Source organism: Mandrillus leucophaeus, unplaced genomic scaffold, assembly GCF_000951045.1.
Source record: "Mandrillus leucophaeus isolate KB7577 unplaced genomic scaffold, Mleu.le_1.0 Scaffold894, whole genome shotgun sequence".
Classification (NCBI taxonomy): domain Eukaryota; kingdom Metazoa; phylum Chordata; class Mammalia; order Primates; family Cercopithecidae; genus Mandrillus; species Mandrillus leucophaeus.
This window is the reverse complement of record NW_012109741.1, coordinates 99,496-121,066: the sequence shown is the minus strand read 5'-3', so window position 1 is coordinate 121,066 and position 21,571 is coordinate 99,496.

Below are 21,571 nucleotides of genomic sequence, written 5' to 3'. Positions count from 1 at the left end.
CTTGCCTTATTGCCCTGGCCAGAACCTCCAATTCTATGTTGAATATGAGTAATGAGAGAGGGCATCCTTGTCTTGTACTGGTTTTCAAAGGGAATGCTTTCAACTTTTGTCCATTCAGTATGATATTGGCTGTGGGTTTATCATAAATAATTCTTATTATTTTGAGATATGCTCCATCAATGCCTATTTTATTGAGAGCTTTTAACATGAAGGGATGTTGAGTTTTATAAAGTCCTTTTATGCATCTATTGAGATAATCATGTGGTTTTTGTCATAGGTTCTGATTATGTGACTGATTACGTTTATTGATTTTCATATGTTGAACCAGACTTGCATCCCGGGTATGAAGCCAACTTGATCATGTTGGATCAATATTTTGATGTGCTGCTGGATTTGTTTTGCCAGTATTTTATTGAGGATTTTTGCATCGATGTTCATCAGGGATATTGGTCTGAAGTCACCTTTTATTGTTATTTCTCTTCTCTATTTTGGTATCAGGATGATGCTGGCTTCATAAATGAGATAGGGAGGAGTCCCTCCTTTTCAATTGTTTGGAATAGTTTCAGAAGGAATGGTACCAGCTTCTCTTTGTATTTCTAACAGAATTCAGCTGTGAATCTGTCTGGTCCTGGGCTTTTTTTTTTGGTTGGTAGGCTATTAATTACTGCCTTAATTTTAGAAGTTGTTATTGGTCTATTCAGGGAGTTGACATCTTCCTGGTTTAGTCTTGGGAGGGTGTGTGTGTCCAAACATTTATCCATTCCTTCTAGATTTTCTAGTTTATTTGCATAGAGGTGTTTATAGTATTCTCTATACTTGAACTGAGGCAATGGTTCAAGCACAAAGCACAAGACAAGGCAGAGCACATGTCAGGTCCCCTGGCCGCCACGTGCCACGTGCAGCACATGCTCAGTGTCCTGGGGCCCTGTCCCAATAGTTTGTATTTCTGTGGGATCTGTGGTGATATCTCTTTTATCATTTTTTATTGTCTCTATGTGATTCTTCTGTCTTCTCTTCTTTATTAGTCTAGCTAGCGATCTATCTATTTTGTTATTTTTTTTTTCAAAAAAACCCAGCTCCTGGATTCATTGATTTTCTGGAGGGTTTTTTTAATTTCTCTATCTCCTTCAGTTCTTCTCTGATCTTAGTTATTTCTTGTCTTCTGATAGCTTTTGGATTGGTGTGTTCTTGCCTCTATAACATTTCTAATTGTGATGTTGGGGTGTCAATTTGAGATGTTTCAATCTTTCTCATGTGGGCATTTAATGCGATAAGTTTCTCTGTTAACACTGTTTTAGCTATGTCCCAGAGATTCTGGTATGTTGTCTCATTGTTCTCATTGGTTTCAGATAACTTATTTGTTTCTGCCTTAATTTTGTTATTTACCCAATAGTCATTCAGGAGCAGGTTGTTCAATTTCCATGTAATTGTGTGGTTTCGAGTGAGTTTCTTAATCCTGAGTTCTAATTTGATTGCACTGTAGTCTGAGAGACTGTTACGATTTCAGTTCTTTTGCATTTGCTGAGAAATGTTTTACTTCCAATTATGTGGTTGATTTTAGAATAAGTGCCATGTGGTACTGAGAATAATGTATATTCTGTTAATTTGGGGTAGAGTGTTCTGTAGACATCTACTATGTTCACTTGATCCAGAGCTGAGTTCAAGTCCTGAATATCCTTTTAATTTTCTGTCTCATAGATCTGTCTTATACTGAAAGTGGGGTGTTAAAGTCTCCCATTATTATTGTGTGGGAGTCTAAGTCTCTTTGTATGTCTCTAAGAACTTGTTTCATGAATCTGGGTGCTCCTGTATGTGGTGCATATATATTTAGAATAGTTAGCTCTTCTTGTTGAATTATTCCCTTTATCATCATGTAATGCCCATCTATGTCTCTCTCTCTCTCTCTTTTTTTTTTTTTTTAATCTTTGTTGGTTTAAAGCCTGTTTTGTCAGAGACTAAGACTGCAAATACTGCTTTTTTCCCCCCATTTGTTTGGTAAATTTTCCTCCATCCCTTTATTTTGAACCTATGAGTGTCTTTGCAGGTGAGATGGGTCTCCTGAATACAACACACCAATGGGTCTTGACTCTCTCCAATTTGCCAGTCTATGTCTTTTAATTGGGGCAGTTAGCCCATTTACATTTAAGAGTAGTATTGTTATGTCTGGATTTGATCCTGTCATCATGCTGCTATTTGGTTATTTTGCACACTAGTTAATACGGTTTCGTCATAGTGTCATTGGTCTTTAGATTTTGGTGTGTTTTTGCAGTGGCTGGTACCAGCTTTTCCTTTCTATAATTAGTGCTTTTTTCAGGAACTCTTGCAGGGAAGACCTGGTGGTAACAAATCCCTCATCATTTGCATGTCTGGAAAGAATTTTATTTCTCCTTCACTTGTGAAGCCTAGTTTGGCTGGATATGAAATTCTGGGTTGAAAATTCTTTTATTTAAGAATGTTGAATATTGGCCCCCAATCTCTTCTGGCTTGTAGTGTCTGCTGAGAGGTCTGCTGTTAGTCTGATGGGCTTCCCTTTGTAGGTGACCTGGCCTTTCTCTCCGGCTGCCCTTAGCAGTTTTTCCTTCATTTTGACCTTGGAGAATCTGATGATTATATGTCTTGGGGTTGATCTTCTCATGGAGTATCTTAATGGTGTTCTCTGTATTTTCTGAATTTGCACATTTGCCTGTCTTACTGCATTGGAGAAGTTCTCCTGGATAATATCCTGAAGTGTGTTTTCTGGCTTGTTTCCACTCTCCCCCTCTTTTTCTGGTATTCCAATAAATTGCAGGTTCAGTCTTTTTATGAAGTCCCATATTTCTTGGAGGATTTGTTCATTCCTTTTAATTCCTTTTTCTCTAGTCTTGTCTGCATGCCTTATCTCAGCAAGGTGGTCTTCAAACTCTGATACCTTTTTTTCTGCTTGGTCGATTCAGCTATTGATACGTGTGTATGCCTCACGAAGTCCCCATGCTGTGCTTTTCAGCTCCATCAGGTCTTTTATGTTCATCTCTAAACTGGCTATTCTAGTTAGCAATTCCTCTAACCTTTTATCAAGGTTCTTAGTTTCTTTGTATTGGGTTAGGACATGATCCTTTAACTCAGCATAGTTTTTTACTACCCATCTTCTGAAGCCTACTTCTGACATTGTGATCATTTGGACCAGAAGAGGCACTATGGTCTTTCGGGTTTTCAGCATTTTTTCGTTGATTCTTTCTGATCTTTGTTCATTTGTCTAGTTTCGGTCTTTGAGGCTACTGACCCTTGGATGGGTTTTTCTGGGGGCTTTTTGTGGTTGATGATGCTGCTGTTGTTGCTTTCTGCTTGTTTGTTTTTCTTTCAATGGTCAGGTCCCTCTTCTGTAGGACTGTTGAAGTTTCCTCAGGGTTCACTTCAGGCCCTATTCATCTGATTCACTCCAATGCCTGGAGATGTCACTCAACAAGCTCCGATAACAGCACAGATAGGTGCCCGCTACTTCTTCCGTGATCTCTGATCTTGATGGGCACCAACCTGATGCAAATAGGATCGCTCCTGCATAGGGTGTCTGACAACCCCTGTTGGAGGGTCTCACCCAGTTGACTGGCATGGGGAACAGGTCCCATTTAACAGGCCCCCACTTAGTCCCTTGGTGGAGGGGGTGTGCCTTGATGGGGGGAAACCCACTCATCTGGGCTGCCTGGATTCCTCTGAACTACCAGGAGGAAAGTCTAAGTCTGCTGGTCGGCAAAGACTGTGGCCACCCCCTCCCCTAGGGGCTCAGGCCCAGGGAGATCCATGTTCTGTCTCTGAGCTTCTGGCTGGAGTTACTGGAGTTCCTGCAGGGAAGCCCCACCCAATGAGAAAGGATGGGTGGGGGTCAGGCCTGAAGAGGCACTCTGGTCGCAGACTGCCACAGCCGGTGTGTTGGGCTGTGGGGACAAGTCTTGAGGCTAAACTGTCCAGCTCCCTGGCTCTAGCAGGGGAAAAGCACAGCCTGGAGCCATAGAGATGGATACCGCCCTTGTCCTGCCCAGGGAGCTTAGCATGTTAGGTAGTGGCAAGTCCCAGTACTGACTGCTGCCCCCTCCCCCAAGGAGCTCAAATGGCTTAGACACCAGGCAGCTGCAGTGGAGGTGCTGGTTGTCACCTCCCCATGTTTAACCCATGTTTAACCCATGTAGGCTTAAACAGATTCCAGCTGAGAGGCGAAGAGTCTGCGCATTCCCGGGTTGGGACGCTAGGCCCCAGTGGCATGAATTTGCGAGTGGGACCTTCCGATCCATGGGTTGCACAGTTCCGTGGAAAAAACATGGTTTCCCTGGCTGGGTAGCACGTTCACTTACCACCACTCACTCTCAGGTGGGCCGCCACACCACACTGTTCTTCCTTCTCTCCATAGGTCATGCCAGTCTTCTAGTCAGTTCTGATGAGAGAACCTGGATACCTTGGTTGCCGTTAAAGGATTCACATGCTTATTATGGTTTTCTTTAATGCAAGCCTCTGAAAGCTGCTGTTTCTAGTGGCCATCTTGGCCCCGCCCCCCAAGTTTTATTTATTTATATTTTTTGAAACAGAGTCTCACTCTGTTGCTCAGGCTAGGGTTCAGTGGCATTATCTCAGCTCACTGAAACATCTGCTTCCTGGGCTCAAGCCATTCTCCTGCCTCAATCTCTCAGGTAGCTAGGACCACAGCCATGCACCACCACACCCAGCTAATTTTTGTATATTTTGTAGAGATAGTGTTTCACCGTGTTGCCCAGGCTAGTCTTGAATACCTGGGTTCAAGCGATCCCCCCATCTTGGCCTTCCAGAGTGCTGGGATTACAGACCTGAGCCACTACACCAGGCCTAAATTCATTTCTTAGTAAATAAATGATTAAATGTAAATGAATTATTTGAACCAAAAGCTAAAAACAAAAACAAAACAAAACAAAAAAAGTAAACTTAATGTAGGTACAAGAAAATAATGCAATAAAAAACAAAAAAGAAATTTAAACATAAAATAAAGAAACTGTAGAAAGAGTCAGGAAAATCCAAATACATTCTTTGACAAAAACTAATAAAGTAGATAAACCCCTAGCAAGACTGAAGAACAAAAAGGTATGAAAGAATAAACAAGGATATGTAATTATGTATAAAATAGGAATTTAAAAACATCAGAAATAATACTATAAACATATTTTTGCTACAAAAGTAAATTTCAACACTTAAACAGTTTTCTAGAAATGTTTAAAACACCAATCTGAGTCAAGAAGATGTGGAAAACTTAAATCAAAAGATAGTTATCCAAAACTGAGACCGATAATTAAAATTCTTCCCCTCTTCCCCTATTAACCCAAGCTCCCATTACCCCCACCACACAAGAATCACAGTCCCCTGTTTTTTGGCTCAGATTGTTTTAACAAGGACGTTTTACCAGTCATTTGAAGAACAGACTATCTCCATCTTAAAAAAAACATTTCAAAGAATTAAGGTTGAGAGCCATTCAACCCATTTGGTGACAATATTGTAATTCTGATATTCAAACTAGACCAGGAAACTAAAATAAAATAAAACAATAGATCAATTTTACTTAAAATTACAGATGCAGACAACCTAGATAAATTATAAACGAATGGAAAGGGCCACATGTATACTCTTATGTATATAAATGTCAAGTAGTGATTATTCCAGCAATATATCTATATAAGAAAATTAGATAATGTAATTCATCATATTAACAGATTAAAAGGAAATGCCACATGATCATCTCAACAGCTGGAGGTAAAAACTGATAAAATTCAACACACAGTCACAGTTATATATTAAAGTATACTATTTATGTAAATATTATATTTAATATTATTTAAAATATTATAAATCAAATCATGACTATTACAATATTATCATAATACATTAAAGACAGCCAAATGAAAACCAGTGGAAACTTCCCTAAATTGTTTATTTCCATTAAACATTTATAACAAATATTATGCTTAATGGTAACACAGTCATTCTTACTAGTGTCAGAAAAAAATAAAGAAGGCAAATTTTAGTTGTTTCTGTTATCATTATATTAGAAGTTATATCTGATGCAATAAGCCAAAAATAAGAGAGATCAGAGTTTGAAGGGAGCAGAACAAATATTCTTAATCACAGAAAACATGATCGTCTCTAAAGTAAATCCAAAAGAATCCATAAACTATTAGAAATACTAGAATTTAACAAAGTTGTCAGATAGGGGAGCAATGTGCAAACATTAACACCATCCTAAACACCAGAAAGCACAAGGTAAAATATGTAATAATGTGTAATATGTAACATATTATAATGTACCAAAGGGTAAATTTAACAAAAGATATTTAATATCTTTATGGAGAAGATTGCAAATATTTTTGAAGGTCACAAAATGAACAGGAAGAAACTGAGAGATATACAGTCACTCCCTGATACCTGCAGGGGACTGGTTCCTGGACCTTCCTTGAATACCAAAATCAACAGTTCCTCTAATAAAATGGTGTAGTATTTGCAAATAATCTACACACGTTCTCTTGTATACATTAAATGATCTCTGGATTACTTATAATTTAATACAATACAGATGCAATGCAAATAGTTATTATACTGTATTTTTTACAATTTTCATTTTTTATTGTTGTGTTGTTATATGTTTCCAAATATATTCAGTCTGCATTTGGTTGAATCTGCAGATGGTTGAATCAACTATATTATGTTCATGGCTAGAAAAATTACATCATAAAGTTATCAGTCCTCTATAAGTTATTCTAAACATTCAATGAAATTCTACTTAAAATTATAATTTTTCATGGAATTTGATAAGCTTGTCCTAAAACCCATATGGAAAAAGAAAGGGACAAGCATAGTTAAAACAAAATTTTAGAAAAAGAAGATGGCAGATTGTTTTATAGATATCAAGAGTAATTATAAAACCATAATAAATAAGAAATAAAGCACTGGTCTATCTAAGAGATAGACAAATGAACCAATACAACAAAAGAGGTCTATGCATTTGTGGAAAGTTGATATGTGGCACAAGTGGCATCAAAAAGTAGTGTCAAAAAATTATTTGAAATAAACTGTCAGAAAAAATAAAGTCAAATCTCTATCACACACATTACATAAGATGATTAAAGAAAAAATGTGATAAGCAGAATGTTTAAATGTTTAGAAGAAAATATAAATCCTTCTATTACAAACATACATGCACATGCATGTTCACTGTAGCACTATTCACAGTAGCAAAGACATGGAACCAACCCAAATGCCCATCAGTGATAGATTGGATAAGGAAAATGTGGTATATATACACCATGGAATACTATGCAGCCATAAAAAGGAATGAGATCATGTCCTTTGCAGGTACATGGATGGAACTGGAAGACATCATCCTCAGTAAACTAATCCTGGAACAGAAAACCGAACACTGCATATTCTCACTTGTAAGTGAGAACTAAAGAATGAGAATACATGGACACAGGGAGGGGAACAGCACACACTGGGCCCTGTTGGGGGGTGAATGGGGGCAGGAGGAACATTAAGATAAATAGCTAATGCATGCTGGGCTTAATAGCTAGGTGATGGGTTGGTAGGTGCAGCAAACCATAATGGCACACGTTTACCTATGTAACAAACCTGCACATCCTGCACATGTACCCACTAGAACTTAAAATAAAAAAAAAAATTTAAAAGAAGAAAATTTAGAAGCAAATGTTATAACTTTGGGTTAGGAAAATATTTCATAGAAAAACAAAAAAGTCGGCCAGTCGTGGTGGCTTAAACCTGTAACCCCAGCACTTTGGGAGGCTGAGGTGGGTGGATCACCTGAGGTCGGGAGTTTGAGACCAGCCTGGCCAACATAGTGAAACCCTGTCTCTACTAAAAAAAAAAAAAATACAAAAATTAACTGGGTGTGCTGGTGGGCACCTGTAATCCCAGCTACTTGGGAAGCTGAGGCAGGAGAATCTCTTGAAGCCAGGAGCCAGAGGTTGCAGTGAGCTGAGATCGTGGCATGGCACTCTAGCCTGGGCGACAAGAGCAAAACTCCATTTAAAAAAAAAAAAAAAAAAAAACGAAAGAAAGAAAAATTTTAAAAGCACAAAATATACAGGAAAAGGTGAGTAAATTTGAGTATATCAAAGTGAAAAATTTTAATCTAAGCTAGCATAAATTAAAAAGACAAGCCACAGACAAGGTGAAGATATTTGTGACGTATATGTTACAAAGGTTTAACCTCCAGAATTTATAAAGAACTCCTACATGTCTGTAAGAAAAGACAAATACTTCAATAGGATAATGGATAAAGAAAATAAATAGTCATCTACAGAACAGGAAATGTGGCCAACAGACTTAAGGAAAAGAGGTCAAGCTCAGTAGCAATCAGGGAAATGCAAAATAAAACAGTAATGAAATACCCTTTCAGAGTTATCAGATTTGGAGGGAGAAAAAAAAAAAAAAAAAAAGATAACTCCAAACTGTGGGAGTTGGTGTAGAGGCTTGGTTTAACTCCCATAATGTTGTTAAGGATAGAAAGGGGAGGAATAGCCACCAGTTCAATTTATTTGGAGAGCTATGCAGCAGTATTTGGTGTATTTGAAATATGCCTTATCTTTGTCCAGGTTCCCTAGAAACTGATTCTGCAATGAGAATCTGTGCTTTATTAAGTGATCTCAGAGGAGGCTAGTAAAAGTGCAAGAAAGCAGGACAGGGAAGGAGACTAAGACAACTAACAGTGAAATCTCAGGCAAAGTCCTGCAGAGTTGTCTTCATGCTGATCCCAGATGGGAGCTCTGCAGTGTAAGTCACTCCTCAAAATTGTTCAGAATAGAAGCAGGGGAGTTGATCTTTCTTTCCTTCCACCTGCCCCCCAAGTTACCGGTCAAGAGCAGATGAAATGGATGAGCAAATGCTTCATATTTCAGGGTCTGCCTACAGGCAGAGAAAAGATTCAGATGCTCTGTATTAGATTTCATTTCTAACATCTGGTATTGAGGGATAACATCATAAATGGTGAAAAAGACTTGGGTAAAACATTAACAGTGTTAACAGTGTGACACATGTCTACACCACAGTCCAGCAATTCAACTTTCAGGTATATACACAATAAATCCTTGCTCATTGTACACCATACTGTTTTCTATAATGGCTGTACCAATTTACATTTTCATCAACAGTGTGCAAAGATTCCCTTTTCTCCTAAACCTTGGAATACTTATTTCTTGTCCTTCCAATAGCAGCCGTTCTAACAGGTGTTAGGTGATATCTTGTAATGGTTTTCATTTGCATTTCTCTGATGATTAGTGTTGTTGAGCACTGTTTCATATACATGTTGACCATTTGCATGTCTTCTTCGGAACAATGTCTATTCAGGTTCTTTGCACACTTTTAATTGTTACTGATTGATTGATTGATTGCTATTTAGTTGTGTGAGTTTCTTATATATTTTGGATATTAACCCGTTATAAAGTATATGACTTGCAAATATTTTCACCTATTCTATGGGTTGCCTTTTCATTTTGTTGATTGTTTCCTTTGCTGTGCAGAAGCTTTTTAGTCTGTTGTAATTGCATTTGTCTATTTTCGCTTTTATTGCCTGTGCTTTTGGGTTCATATCCAAACAGTCATTGCCAAAATTAAATGTTAAGGTTTTTCCCTATGTTTTCTCCCACGAGTTTTGTTTTCAGATCTTACATTTAAATCTTTAATCCATTTTAATTTTATTTTTGTATATGGTGTAAGAAAAACATCCACCTTCACTCCTTTGTACGTGGATATTCAATTTTCCCAACTAACTTCCTTATTGTAACACTTATTTCTCCATTGTGTATTCTTGGTGCCGTTGTCAAAGATTAGTTGATCAGATATGCATGGGTTTATTTCTGAGCTCTCTATTCTGTACCATTGGTTTATGTGTCTGTTGTTATGTCAGTACAATACTGCTTAGATTACCGTAATTGTAATATAGTTTGAAATCAGGTTATTTGATGTCTCTAACATTGTTTTAATTCTCAAAATTGCTTAGACTTTCTTGGATCTTTTTTTGTTTCATATGAATTTTAGGATGCTGTTGGAATTTTGACAGTGATTTCATTGAATCTGTAGATGTTTTGAGTAGTATGGATATATTAACAATATTAATTCCAATCCATGAACACAGGCATTTATTCTTCTAATTCATAAACATGGGATAGCTTTCCATTTATTTGCATCATCAATTTCTTTCATGAGTGTTTTGTAATTTTCAATGTACAAATCTTTTACCTCCTTTGTATTTTATTCTTTTTGATGCTATTGTAAATGGGATTATTTTTAACATTTCTTTTATGGATAGTTCACTGTCAGTATATAGAAATGCAACTAACTTTTGTATGTTTATTTTGTGTTCTGTAACTTTTCTGAATTTGTTTTCTCCTCATTTTGTTGATTGGATCCTTTGCTATGCAGTAACTTTTTAACTTGATGTGATTTGTCCATAGTTGGTTTAGTTGCTTGTGCATGTGGGGTATTGCTCAAGAAACTTATACCCAGATCGATGTCCTGGAGATTTTCCCCAACGTTTTTTTCATAGTAGCTTTTGAGGTCTTAGATTTAAGTCTTTAATCAAATTTGATTTGATTTTTGTATATGGCAAGAGATGGTGGCCTAGTTTCATTTTTCTGCATGTGTATACCTAGTTTTCTGGGCACCATTTATGGAAAAGACTGTCTTTTCCCAGGGTATGTTCTTGGCACCTTCAACAAAAATGATTTTTCTACAGGTGTGTGGATTTGTTTCTGAGTTTTAAAATTCTGTTCTATTGGTCTATGTGTCTGTTTTTATGCCAGCATCATGCTGTTTGGGTTACTATAGCTTTATGCCAGCATCATGCTGTTTGGGTTACTATAGCTCTGTCGTATAATTTGAAGTCAGGTGATGTTATTCTTCCAGTTTTGTACTTTCTGCTTAAAATAGCTCTAGGTATTCTGTGCCTTTTGTGGTTCCATATAAATTTTAGGATTTTTTTTGTACCTTTGTGAATAATGCAATTGGTATTTTGATAGGAATTGCATTGAATCTGTGGATTGCTATGGGGAGTATGGACATTTTAACAATATTGATTCTTCCAATCTGCGAATGTAGAATATTTTTCCATATTTTTTGTTGTCCTCTTCAATTTCTTTCATTGGTGTTTTATAGTGTCATTATAGAGATCTTTCACTTCCTTGATTAAGTTAATTTCTAGGTATTTAATTTTATATATAGCTATTGTAAATAGGATTCATTTTGTATCTTTTTCATGTTTTTCACTGTTGGCATATAGAAATGAAATTGGTTTTTGTATGTTAACTTTGGTATCCTACAACTTTACATAATTTATTTGTCAATTCTAATAGTTTTCTTGTGGAGTCTTTAGGTTTTTCCAAATATAAGATCATATTGTCTGAACAAAAGGATAATTTGACTTCTTTCTTTCTAATTTGGATGCCCTTTATATCTTTCTCTTGTCAGATTGCTCTAGCTAGGACTTTCAGTACTATGTTGAATAACAGTGGTGACAGTGGGTATCCCTGTCATGTTCCAGATCTTAGAAAAAAGGCTTTCAGTTTTTTCTCCTTTAGTATGATACTAGCTATGTGTTGGTTGAATATGGCTTGTATTATGTTGAGATACATTCCTTCTATGTCCAGTTTTTTTGAGGGTTTTTAATCATGAAGTGATGTTGAATTTTATTAAATACTTTTCAGCATCAATTGAAATAATCATATAGTTTTTGTTTTTCATTCTCTTGATATGATATATCATATTGATTGATTTCCATACATTGAACCATCCTTGCATCCCAGGGATAAATCCCACTTGATCATGATGAATGATTTTTCTAATGTATTGTTGAATTTGGTTTGCTAGTATTCTGTTGAAGATTTTTGCATCCATATTCATCAAAGATATTGGCCTGTAGTTTTATTTTTTTGATGTGTGTTTGGTTTTGCTATCAGGCTGGTACTGGCCTCAGAGAATGAGTTTGAAAGTATTCCCTCCTCCTCTATTTTTCAGATTAGTTTGATTGAGATTGGTAGTTCTTCTTTAAATGTTTTGGTAGAATTCAGCAGTGAAGCCATCAGGTCCCAGGCTACTCTTTACTGGGAGACTTTTTATTATGGCTTCAATCCTGTTACTTGTTATTAGTCTAATCAGGTTTTGGATTTCTTTCTAGTTCAATCTTGGTAGGTTGTATGTGTCTAGGAATTTGTCTGCTTCTAGATTTCCCAATTCATTGGCATGTAATTTTTCACAGTAGCTACTAAGATCTTTTGAATTTCTGTAGTTTCAGTTGTAATGTGTCTTTTTTTATTTCTGATTTTATTTATTTGTGTCTTCTCTCTTCTTTTTTAGCCTGGAATTTTTCAGCTCCAAGATTTTCACTTGATTCTTTTTTAATAATTTTAATCTCTCTGTGAAATTATCTAATATAATTCTGAATTCCTTCTCTGTGTTACTTGAATTTCTTTGAGTTTCTTCAACATGGCTATTTTGAATTCTGTGTCTGAAAGTTTACATATCTCTGTTTCTCCAAGATTGGTCCCTGGTACCTTGTGTATTTCATTTAGTAAGGCCATGTTTTCTTGGATGGTGTTGACACTAGCAGATGTTCTTCAGTGTCTAGGCATTGAAGTGTTCCGTATTTATTGTTTCTGATTTAGGGAGCACCCTAAGCCCAGTAACATTGTGGACCTTGCAGACTTGTGGAGGTACCACCTTCATGGTCTTGGACATGATCCAGGAGAATTCTCTGGATTACTGGGCAGAGACTCTTGTTCTCTTCCCTTACTTTCTCTCAAACAAATAGTTCCTCTATGCTCTGAGATACCTAAAACTGGGGATTAAGTGACACAACAACCCCTGTGGCTGCCACCACTATGAGTGTGTTGGATCAGACCTGAAGCTAGTATGGCACTGGGTTTCACTCAAGGCCTACTGTAGCCACTCTCTGGCTACTGGCTATGTATAATCAAGACCCCAGAGCTCCACAATCAGCAGTTGGAAAAGCCACCCATACTTGTGTCCTTTTCTTCAGAGCAGAAAGGTCCCAGGTGCCTCAGGTGGGTCCAGAGGTGCCATCTGGGAGTTAGGAACTAGAATCAAAACCCTTAGAAATCTACCTGGTGTTCTATTGTATTGCAGTTGAGCTGACACTCAAACCACAAGAATCAGTCTCTCCTACTTTTCCCTCTATTTTCCAAAAGCAAAGAAGCTTCACTCTGTAGCCACCACCACCTCAGGCCATGAAGAGTACTACCAGACTAGCTCTGATGTTCTTTTAAGGCTCAAGGGCTCTGAAATCAGCTTGTGGTGAATGTTGCCTGGTCTGGAACTCAATCTTCAGGGAAATGGGCTCCCCTCCAGCCCAGGGCATGTCCAGAAATGCCATCCAAGAATCAAGTCCTGGTATCAGGGGTCCCAAGAGCCCTCTTGTTACTCTACCCACCTGTTGCTGTGCTGGTACCTAAGGTGCAAGACAAAAGTATGTACCTTTTACTTTTCCTTCTTCTTTTTTCAAGCAGAAGGAGTTTTGCTCCATGGACACCACAGCTGATAAGTGCCGAATCTCACCTGAAGCCAGCAAGTCTCAGAAGCTCACTCAAAGCCCCCTACATAGTACCTGGGTATCACTGAAAGGGCTCTTCAGTTAACAGGTAATGAATACTGCCAGGACTGGGTTCTTTCCTTCAAGGCAACAGGTTCCCTTATGGCCCAGAGTGTGTCTGGAAATATTGTCTGTGAGCTAGAGCCTGGGACTGGGGCCTAATGACTCTGATTGGTGCCCTATTGTGCTGTGGCTGAGCTGGTATCCCAGATGCAAGAGAAAGTCCTCCCCACTTTTCCCTCTCCTCTCCTTAAGTGGAGGGAAGGGGTCTCTTTTGGAGCCACGAGCTTAACTGTGCATGCTGGGGTTAGGGCAGGTGTGATGCCAGTACTCCCTTAGCTTCCCCAGCTGGTGTCTCAGTATGTCGTGTGCCCCTCCTCCAGTCCATTGTCTCTGGGCCTAGTTCAGCACTAGGACTAGACTAAGACTTGAAGTCCTTATGGTCTAGACTGCCTTTCAAGTTTAGTTAGCAATTGAATACACTTTGGCCCTTGGTGGCAAGGTTTGCAGGAACTCAAGTTTGGACCACTGGGATCAGTAAATCACCTCTGGTTAGGACTGGTTTAAGTGCTCCCTCTGTGAGTGAATGTCAGTTGAGCTTGGTCTGGTTTTCCTTTCTGCTCTAACGAACAGCACTGAGTTAAATGCCTCACAATTGCTGCGTCCTCCTTCCCCCAGTGCCTAGAGAGGCTCTTTGCACCATGCTGCCACTGCTGGAGTGTGAGAGAAGGGTGGTGTTGGCAATTCAAGACTGTTTTTTCTATCTTTTTATTGCTTCTTTCAGTGATATGCAGTTAAAACCAGGTACTCTAAGTGCTCACTTGATTTTTGGTTTTTATGAAGGTGTTCTTTCTGTGTAGATAGTTGTTAAGTTGGTGTTCTTAAAAGGGGGACAATCAGTGGAGCCTTCTATTCCACCAACTTGCTCCATCTCCTAATTCTATAGTTGTATTTATTTATTTATTTATTTATTTTATTTATTTATTTATTTTTGAGACGGAGTCTTGCTCTGTCGCCCAGGCTGGAGTGCAGTGGCGGGATCTCGGCTCAATGCAAGCTCCACCTCCCGGGTTCACACCATTCTCCTGCCTCAGCCTCCTGAGTAGCTGGGACTACAGGCACCCGCCACCTCGCCCGGCTAGTTTTTTTGTAGTTTTTTAGTAGAGACGGGGTTTCACCGCTTTAGCCAGGATGGTCTCGATCTCCTGACCTCGTGATCCGCCCGTCTCGGCCTCCCAAAGTGCTGGGATTACAGGCTTGAGCCACCGTGCCCGGCCTAGTTGCATTTATTAAAGTCCACTCATATTTTCTTGGTTGTCTAGCTGTTTCTCAACTTTGTTTATCTTTTTAAAAGACCAACTCTCATTTTTACTGATATTTTCTATCATATTTCTAGTCTCTATTTCATTTATTTTTGCTCGATTTTTTATTGTTTTCTTGTTTCCACTACCTTTGGACTTAGTTTGCTCTTCTTTTTCTAGTTCCTTAAGATGTGAATTTATATTGTTTATTTTGGATCTTTCTTTTTCTCTTAATGTAGGCATTTATTTCTATAAACTTCTTTCTTAGTGCTGCTTTTACTGCATCCTATAAGTTTTGGTATGTTGTGTTCCTAATTTCATTTGTCTCAAGATACTTTCTTATTTCTCTTTTGATTTCTTCTTTGCCCCGTTGGTGTTCAGGAGTGGGCTTTTAAATTTTCACATATTTGTGAATTTTCCAAGATTTATCCTGTTATCAATTTCTAGTTTTATATCACTGAGATCAGAAAAATTAACTGAGATGATTTCAGTCTTAAATTCATTAAGACTTGTTTTGTGTCCAAACATATGACCTATCCTGGAGAATGTTACACGTGCCCTTGAGAAGAAGAATATGTATTCCACTGCTGTGGACAAAATGTTCTATGTATGCCTGTCAAGTACGTTTGGTCTATATTGTTATTTATGTCAGCTCTTTCTTTATTAATTTTCTGTTTAGATGATCTGTTGAAAGTGGGTTATTGAAGTTCTCTATTATTATTGTTTTGCTGTCTATTCCCTTCAGTTCTGTTAATATAGTTGTTCCTTGATATCTATGGGGGATTGGGTTCTAGACCCCCTGCAGACACCAAAATTTATGATACTAAAAATTTATGATATATAATTACTTTATATAAAACAGTGCAGTATTTGCATACAACCTGTGCACATCCACCTGTATACTTTAAATCATCTCTAGATTACTTATACTACCTAATACAATGCAAGTGCTATGTAAATTATTGCTAGACTGTCTTGTTTAGAAAATCTGTAAAGGAAAAAATATTTTTTTGGACACTACCTTTTATACTTGTGGGTTCCACATCCTTGGATTCAACCCTTCATGGGTTGTTGATCTGCAGTTTGCTGAATTCACAGATGTGGAACCCAGGGGTATAGGTGGTTAATTGTATCTGCTCTACATGTTTAGATTTTCTGATGTTGGGTGCATATGTAATTGTTATATCTTCTTGATGAACTGACCCCCTTATCATCATATAAATACTTTATCTTGTCTCTTATGACTGATTTGTTTGAAAGACTATATAGTCACCTCTGTTCTTTTTTGTTACTATTTGCCTGGAATATCTTTTCCCATCTCTTCACTTTCAGCCTACGTGTATAACTAATGTAAAATTGTTCTTCTGTAGACAGCATGTTGTTGGATATTGTCTTTTCCTTTTACTCTTTCAGCTTCTCTGAGTCTTTTGATTGGAGTAGTAAATGCATTTACATATATTGTGATTATTGATAGGTAAAGATTTACTTTTGCCATGTTGTTGTCTTTTGACTATTTTGTAGATTTTTTGTTTTTTTCTTCTTCTCTTGTTGCCTTCCTTTGTAATTTGATATTTTTTTGTAATGGTGTGCTTTGATTTTTTTATTATTTTGCATCTACTGGAGATTTTTTTTTTTTGTGATTGTCATGGGGCTTAAATAAAATATGTTATAATTTTCTATTTTAAGCTGATAACTCAATCATATGCAAAAATCTTATACTTTTGTTCTCCACCCCTATATGTTTTGCTATTGATGTTATACTCTATATGTTTTAGATTGTGTATGCATTAACAAATTATTGTAGCTATGGTATTTTTAATATGTTTGTCTTTTACTTTTACACTAGAGTTAAAATGATTTACCATCACCATTACAGTATGATAACATTCTGAATTTGACTATGTATTTTCTTTGAGCACTGTGAATTCTCTACCCTCTTGGCTTGTGAGGTTTCTGTTAACAGTCTTCTGGTGATAGGTACCTTATAGATATTTCCTAAGATATAAGACAAGTTTCTTTTTTTTGAGACGGAGTCTCGCTTTGTCACCCAGGCTGGAGTGCAGTGGCTTGATCTCAGCTCACTGCAAGCTCCGCCTCCCAGGTTCACGCCATTCTCCTGCCTCAGCCTCCCGAGTAGCTGGGACTACAGGCACCCGCCACCACGCCCGGCTAATTTTTTTTTTTAAATATTTTTAGTAGAGACGGGGTTTCACTGTGTTAGCCAGGATGGTCTCGATCTCCTGACCTCGTGATCCGCCTGTCTCGGCCTCCCAAAGTGCTGGGATTACAGGCATGAGCCACTGTGCCCGGCCGAGACAAGTTTCTTTTCTCTTGTTCCTTTCAAAGTCCTCTTTCTTTGGCATTGACAATTTCATCTCAGTGTGTCTGAGTTTTCTTTTTTCATGGGTTCTGCTTTGAATCTTTTGAACTTATAAATCTGGGTGTCCATATTCCTTCAAGTTTGGGGTTTTCAACCAGTTTTCCTTTAAATAAACTTTTTCTTCATTGTCTCTCTTATTCTGGGACTTCTATAATTAATCTATTCATGTGCTTGATGGTTTCCCTTATGCTTTATTCACTTTTTTAAAGTTCCTTTTTAGTTTTGTTCCTACAATTGGCTAACTTCAAATAATCTGCTTTCAAGTTTGCCAATTCTATTTTCTGCATGATTAAGTGTGCTGTTAAATCTATTGAATCTTTCAGTTCTGTCATTGTATTCTTTAGCTCCTGGATTTCTAATTGGGTTTTGTAAAAATGATTTCTAGTTCTTTATTAAGTTTTGATTTTTTTCATGCAGTTTTCCTATATTTGTTTAGTTGCATTTTTATCACATCTCATTTAACTCTTTTAAAATGATGTTTTGAATTCTTTTTCAGGCATTTTATCAATCTCCCTTTCCTTTGGTGTCCATTATTGGAACTTTATTAGTTTCCTTTGTTGGTGTCATGTTTGTCTGGTTCTTTTTCACTGATGTAGCCTTGAGTTGGTGTCTGTGCATTTGAAGGAGCAAACATCTCTTCCAGTCTTTAAAGACTGCTGTTGACTGGTAAAGGCCTTCCCCTCTTGAATCCCCAGGAGCATGAGATTGCATCTGGGATTGTAGTCAAGTGGGGTTGGAGCTGGGTCACATGACTGCTGCTGGGTTCACAAGTGGCAGGCTTTTACCACAAGTGGGCACAGAACCTGCCTGGTCCCTCTATGGACTGGGTTGACTCCAGGACGTTGGTCATTAGGGCTGGTGCTAATGTGATGGTCTACTTCAGGGTTTGCAGATGGTGAATCTACTATCAGGTGTGTGGTCTGTTGTGGTTTCCTCTGGGTTCCTGAGAGCTCTGGTTGTGTCACTGAGTGTGTCCTTGGGCAGGCTGTACTGAACCTAGACTGTGGCTAAGAGGGATTGGAACTGAGTCACAGGGCTGCTTCAGGGTCCACAGCTGAAACTAAGGCCTACAGGTCTGCTTCTAGGGGCATGACCTTTATATATCCCTCAGGATCCCTCAGTGAGCAGAATTGTTCTCAGACTGCAGTGGAGAGGGTCTGGAGCCAAGTTTCAGGGCTGTTTTGTCCTCCATATCTGAGACTAAGATTGGTAAACCTGTCACTAAAGGCACGAGTGGGCATGACTCCTCCTAGGTCCTTTGGCAGACAGTTCTAAAAGCAGGATCAAGGCCAAATAGGACTCTGACTTAGTCCACAGGAGGTCATTTCTGTGTCTAGAGCTGGGATCACAGTTAATGAGCCTGCCATTTGAGTGCAGTTCTGCCTTCTCAGAATAGCTCTATTAGTTCTTAGGCTCCACTGGGTTTTTGCAGTCTCCAACAAGAATCCCAAAGTTCCCACAAAGGAGGGACAAACTTGTCCCTAGGTAGCTGCCAAACTATTGTTGCTGTGTGGGAATATAAGTGGAGGCCTCCTATTTCACCATTTTTCTCACAGGATATATTTAAATAATGCACTAAATTCTGGTTAGACCTCAACTAGTTAGTGTTTGACCTGGAGACACATAAAGCTATTATTCTCTGAAATGGCCTTTGTTTCCAATGCTTCTCATTTTGCGGTTATCAGTTGTAGTTAGTGCAATTCCAATGTTTAAAGCTAAATAGTTGCTGTTTCAACAGAGCCCTCAAATGCAAGCCAACTACTTCATCTTGTCTTCAAGTGAACAAAAGCCATCTTTTTCAACACTGGAGAAGAATCTGGGTCTGCTGGACTTAATTAAATACATAAACCAAAATAGCAGTTTTTAAGAGAAATTTTTAAAAATCGACATGACTTTTGTCTTATAGTCTGAGTAAAGTCTAACCATTCAGTGTGCCCCACTAATATTATTTTCCCTATTCCTAAAATGCAGAAACCAAAATCCATAAAGGAGAATCCACTTCCTCGAGGTCACACGGTAGATAAGGGCTGAGTTGGGTTGAGTTGGAATTTAAATTTGCATCCCTGTCTTCAAAACTTTGCGCTTATATGCTTCCTCTGGTGATTTTAGAACAAAGGTTGGCAAGTGTCTTCTGAGTGCCAGAGAGAAGAGAAACAATGCATAGGTTTTCTTGGAGTCTAATTGCAGCAAGTTGATAAAATGACTTAAAAATATTAGATTCAAAGCCAATGCTGGATTCATTGCATGTAAACTCTAAACTTTAATTTCTGCAAAATGATCGCTTTCCTCAGATATTACTATTTTGTTGATAAAGTAGCTTCCTAAGGCATGTTTTTCTTTCCTTTAGGGAAGATAGTGAATTTCCTACAAACAAAATAGTCCTACCACTTGAAATGGCCCAGTGACTTAGAATAGCAGGCTTATTTCTGCAATTTGTCTTTCTCTTGTGTTCACTATGGTCATCGGAGTTCAATATCCCGCGTGGTGGGAAATGAAAGGCAGCATGTATTTTTCCTTGAGATTTTCAAATTTGAGTTTCCTGCTGTGAGCTCACTTGCTGCTCAGTTGAAATTAGAGCAGGATGAACCTCTTGAACTGCCACCAACTTGGCCACAGGCTGACTCCAAGACGTCCTGCAGGGAAAGTTCCCTGAGGGACATCATGAAATGTCTCTGCAGGAGAGATTAAATGGTTTAATAATGTTCAATTAAAGCCACAGCTTTCAAACAAAACCCAGCCTTTCAATAACACTTGTCACCCCAAAGTTCCTATTTAAGTGATTTTAATCTCAGATAAGGATTTTATCATCAGGAAAGAGGGTACATGCTACATTATCACTTTTTAGCCTTTTTGGGGTGAGGTATGTTAAGTTTTTGCTAAATTCTCATAAAACATGTTAGAATGGTAGTTTATGTGGACAAGAGGAGAAATGAGTGTTTTATGAATAAACAGGAGTAAAGATAATGGAATACAATAGAAGGACAAATCGAGCATCAATGATAGCAATATATCATAAGCTAAGAAGTTTGCTTCAATTCTCTGCATACAAATTTTTAAAAGGAACAAACAAGCAGAACAAAACAAGGAAACAAACTAGATCCTACCAGAACAGAACACACCCATGTTGTTTTCAATCCCATTAAACAGAGTTTCAAAGATAAGTGTGTAACCCCATCGGGGAATCAGCAGAGAAACTCCAAGTCCAGTGTGTTTTCTTGTTTCAAAGTCTTTTGGATGATCCTTGCTCCTACTTTCTTAGAACTATTGGATTTCAGTTTTCTTTAAAATATTTTTCACACTCTTATTGTATTTAGATAATTTTTCAAAAATAAATATTTAATTTTAGAATGCTTTAGATTTACAGAACAGTTGTAAACATAGTACAGAGCATTTCCATATACCCTACCCAGGATCCTCTATTATTAGAAGCTTACATTGGTATGGTATATTTGTTATAATTAATAAACCAATATTGATGCACTGTTCTTAACTAAAGACCAGAATTTATTCAGATATCCTTAGGATTTGCCTAATGTCTTTTTCTATTTAGGATTCCATCTAAGATGCCACATTGCATTTAACTGTCATATGTGATTAGGCTCCTCTTGGCTTTGAGAATTTCTCAGCCTTTTCTTGTTTTTCATGACTGTGATAGTTTTGAATGGTGCTGGTTAGGTATTTTGTTGAATGTCCCTCAATTTGAACTTGCCTGATGTTTTTCTCATTGTTAGACTGGGTTTGTGTGTTTTGAGGAAGAATACCAGAGAGGTAAAGACATTTTTATCATATCAAGGGTACTTACTATCAATATGACTATTTTTGATGTTAACTTTTATCACCTGGCTGAGTATTTTTTGTCAGGTTTCTTCATTGTAAAGTGACTTTTCTTCCTTCTCTTTTTCATATTGTATTATTTGAAAATATATCAACATGTGGAGCCTACACTGAAGGAATGGGGAATTGTTGTGTTTCCTGAAGAAGAGTGTCTACATAAATTATTCAAAATTCCACATGGGAGATTTTGTCTTCTCCAAATTTATTCATTCAAATATTTATTTGTATTTGTATTGATTCATCAATATTTAATTAATTAATTTATTATTATTATTTTTTGAGACATAGTCTCGCTCTGTCACCCAGGCTGCAGTGCAATGGAGTGATCTTGGCTCGCTGCAACCTCTGCCTCCTGGGTTCAAGTGATTCTCCTACCTCAGCCTCCTGAGTAGCTGGGATTACAGGTGTGCACCACCACACCCAACTACTTTTTGTATTTTTAGTAGAGATGGGGTT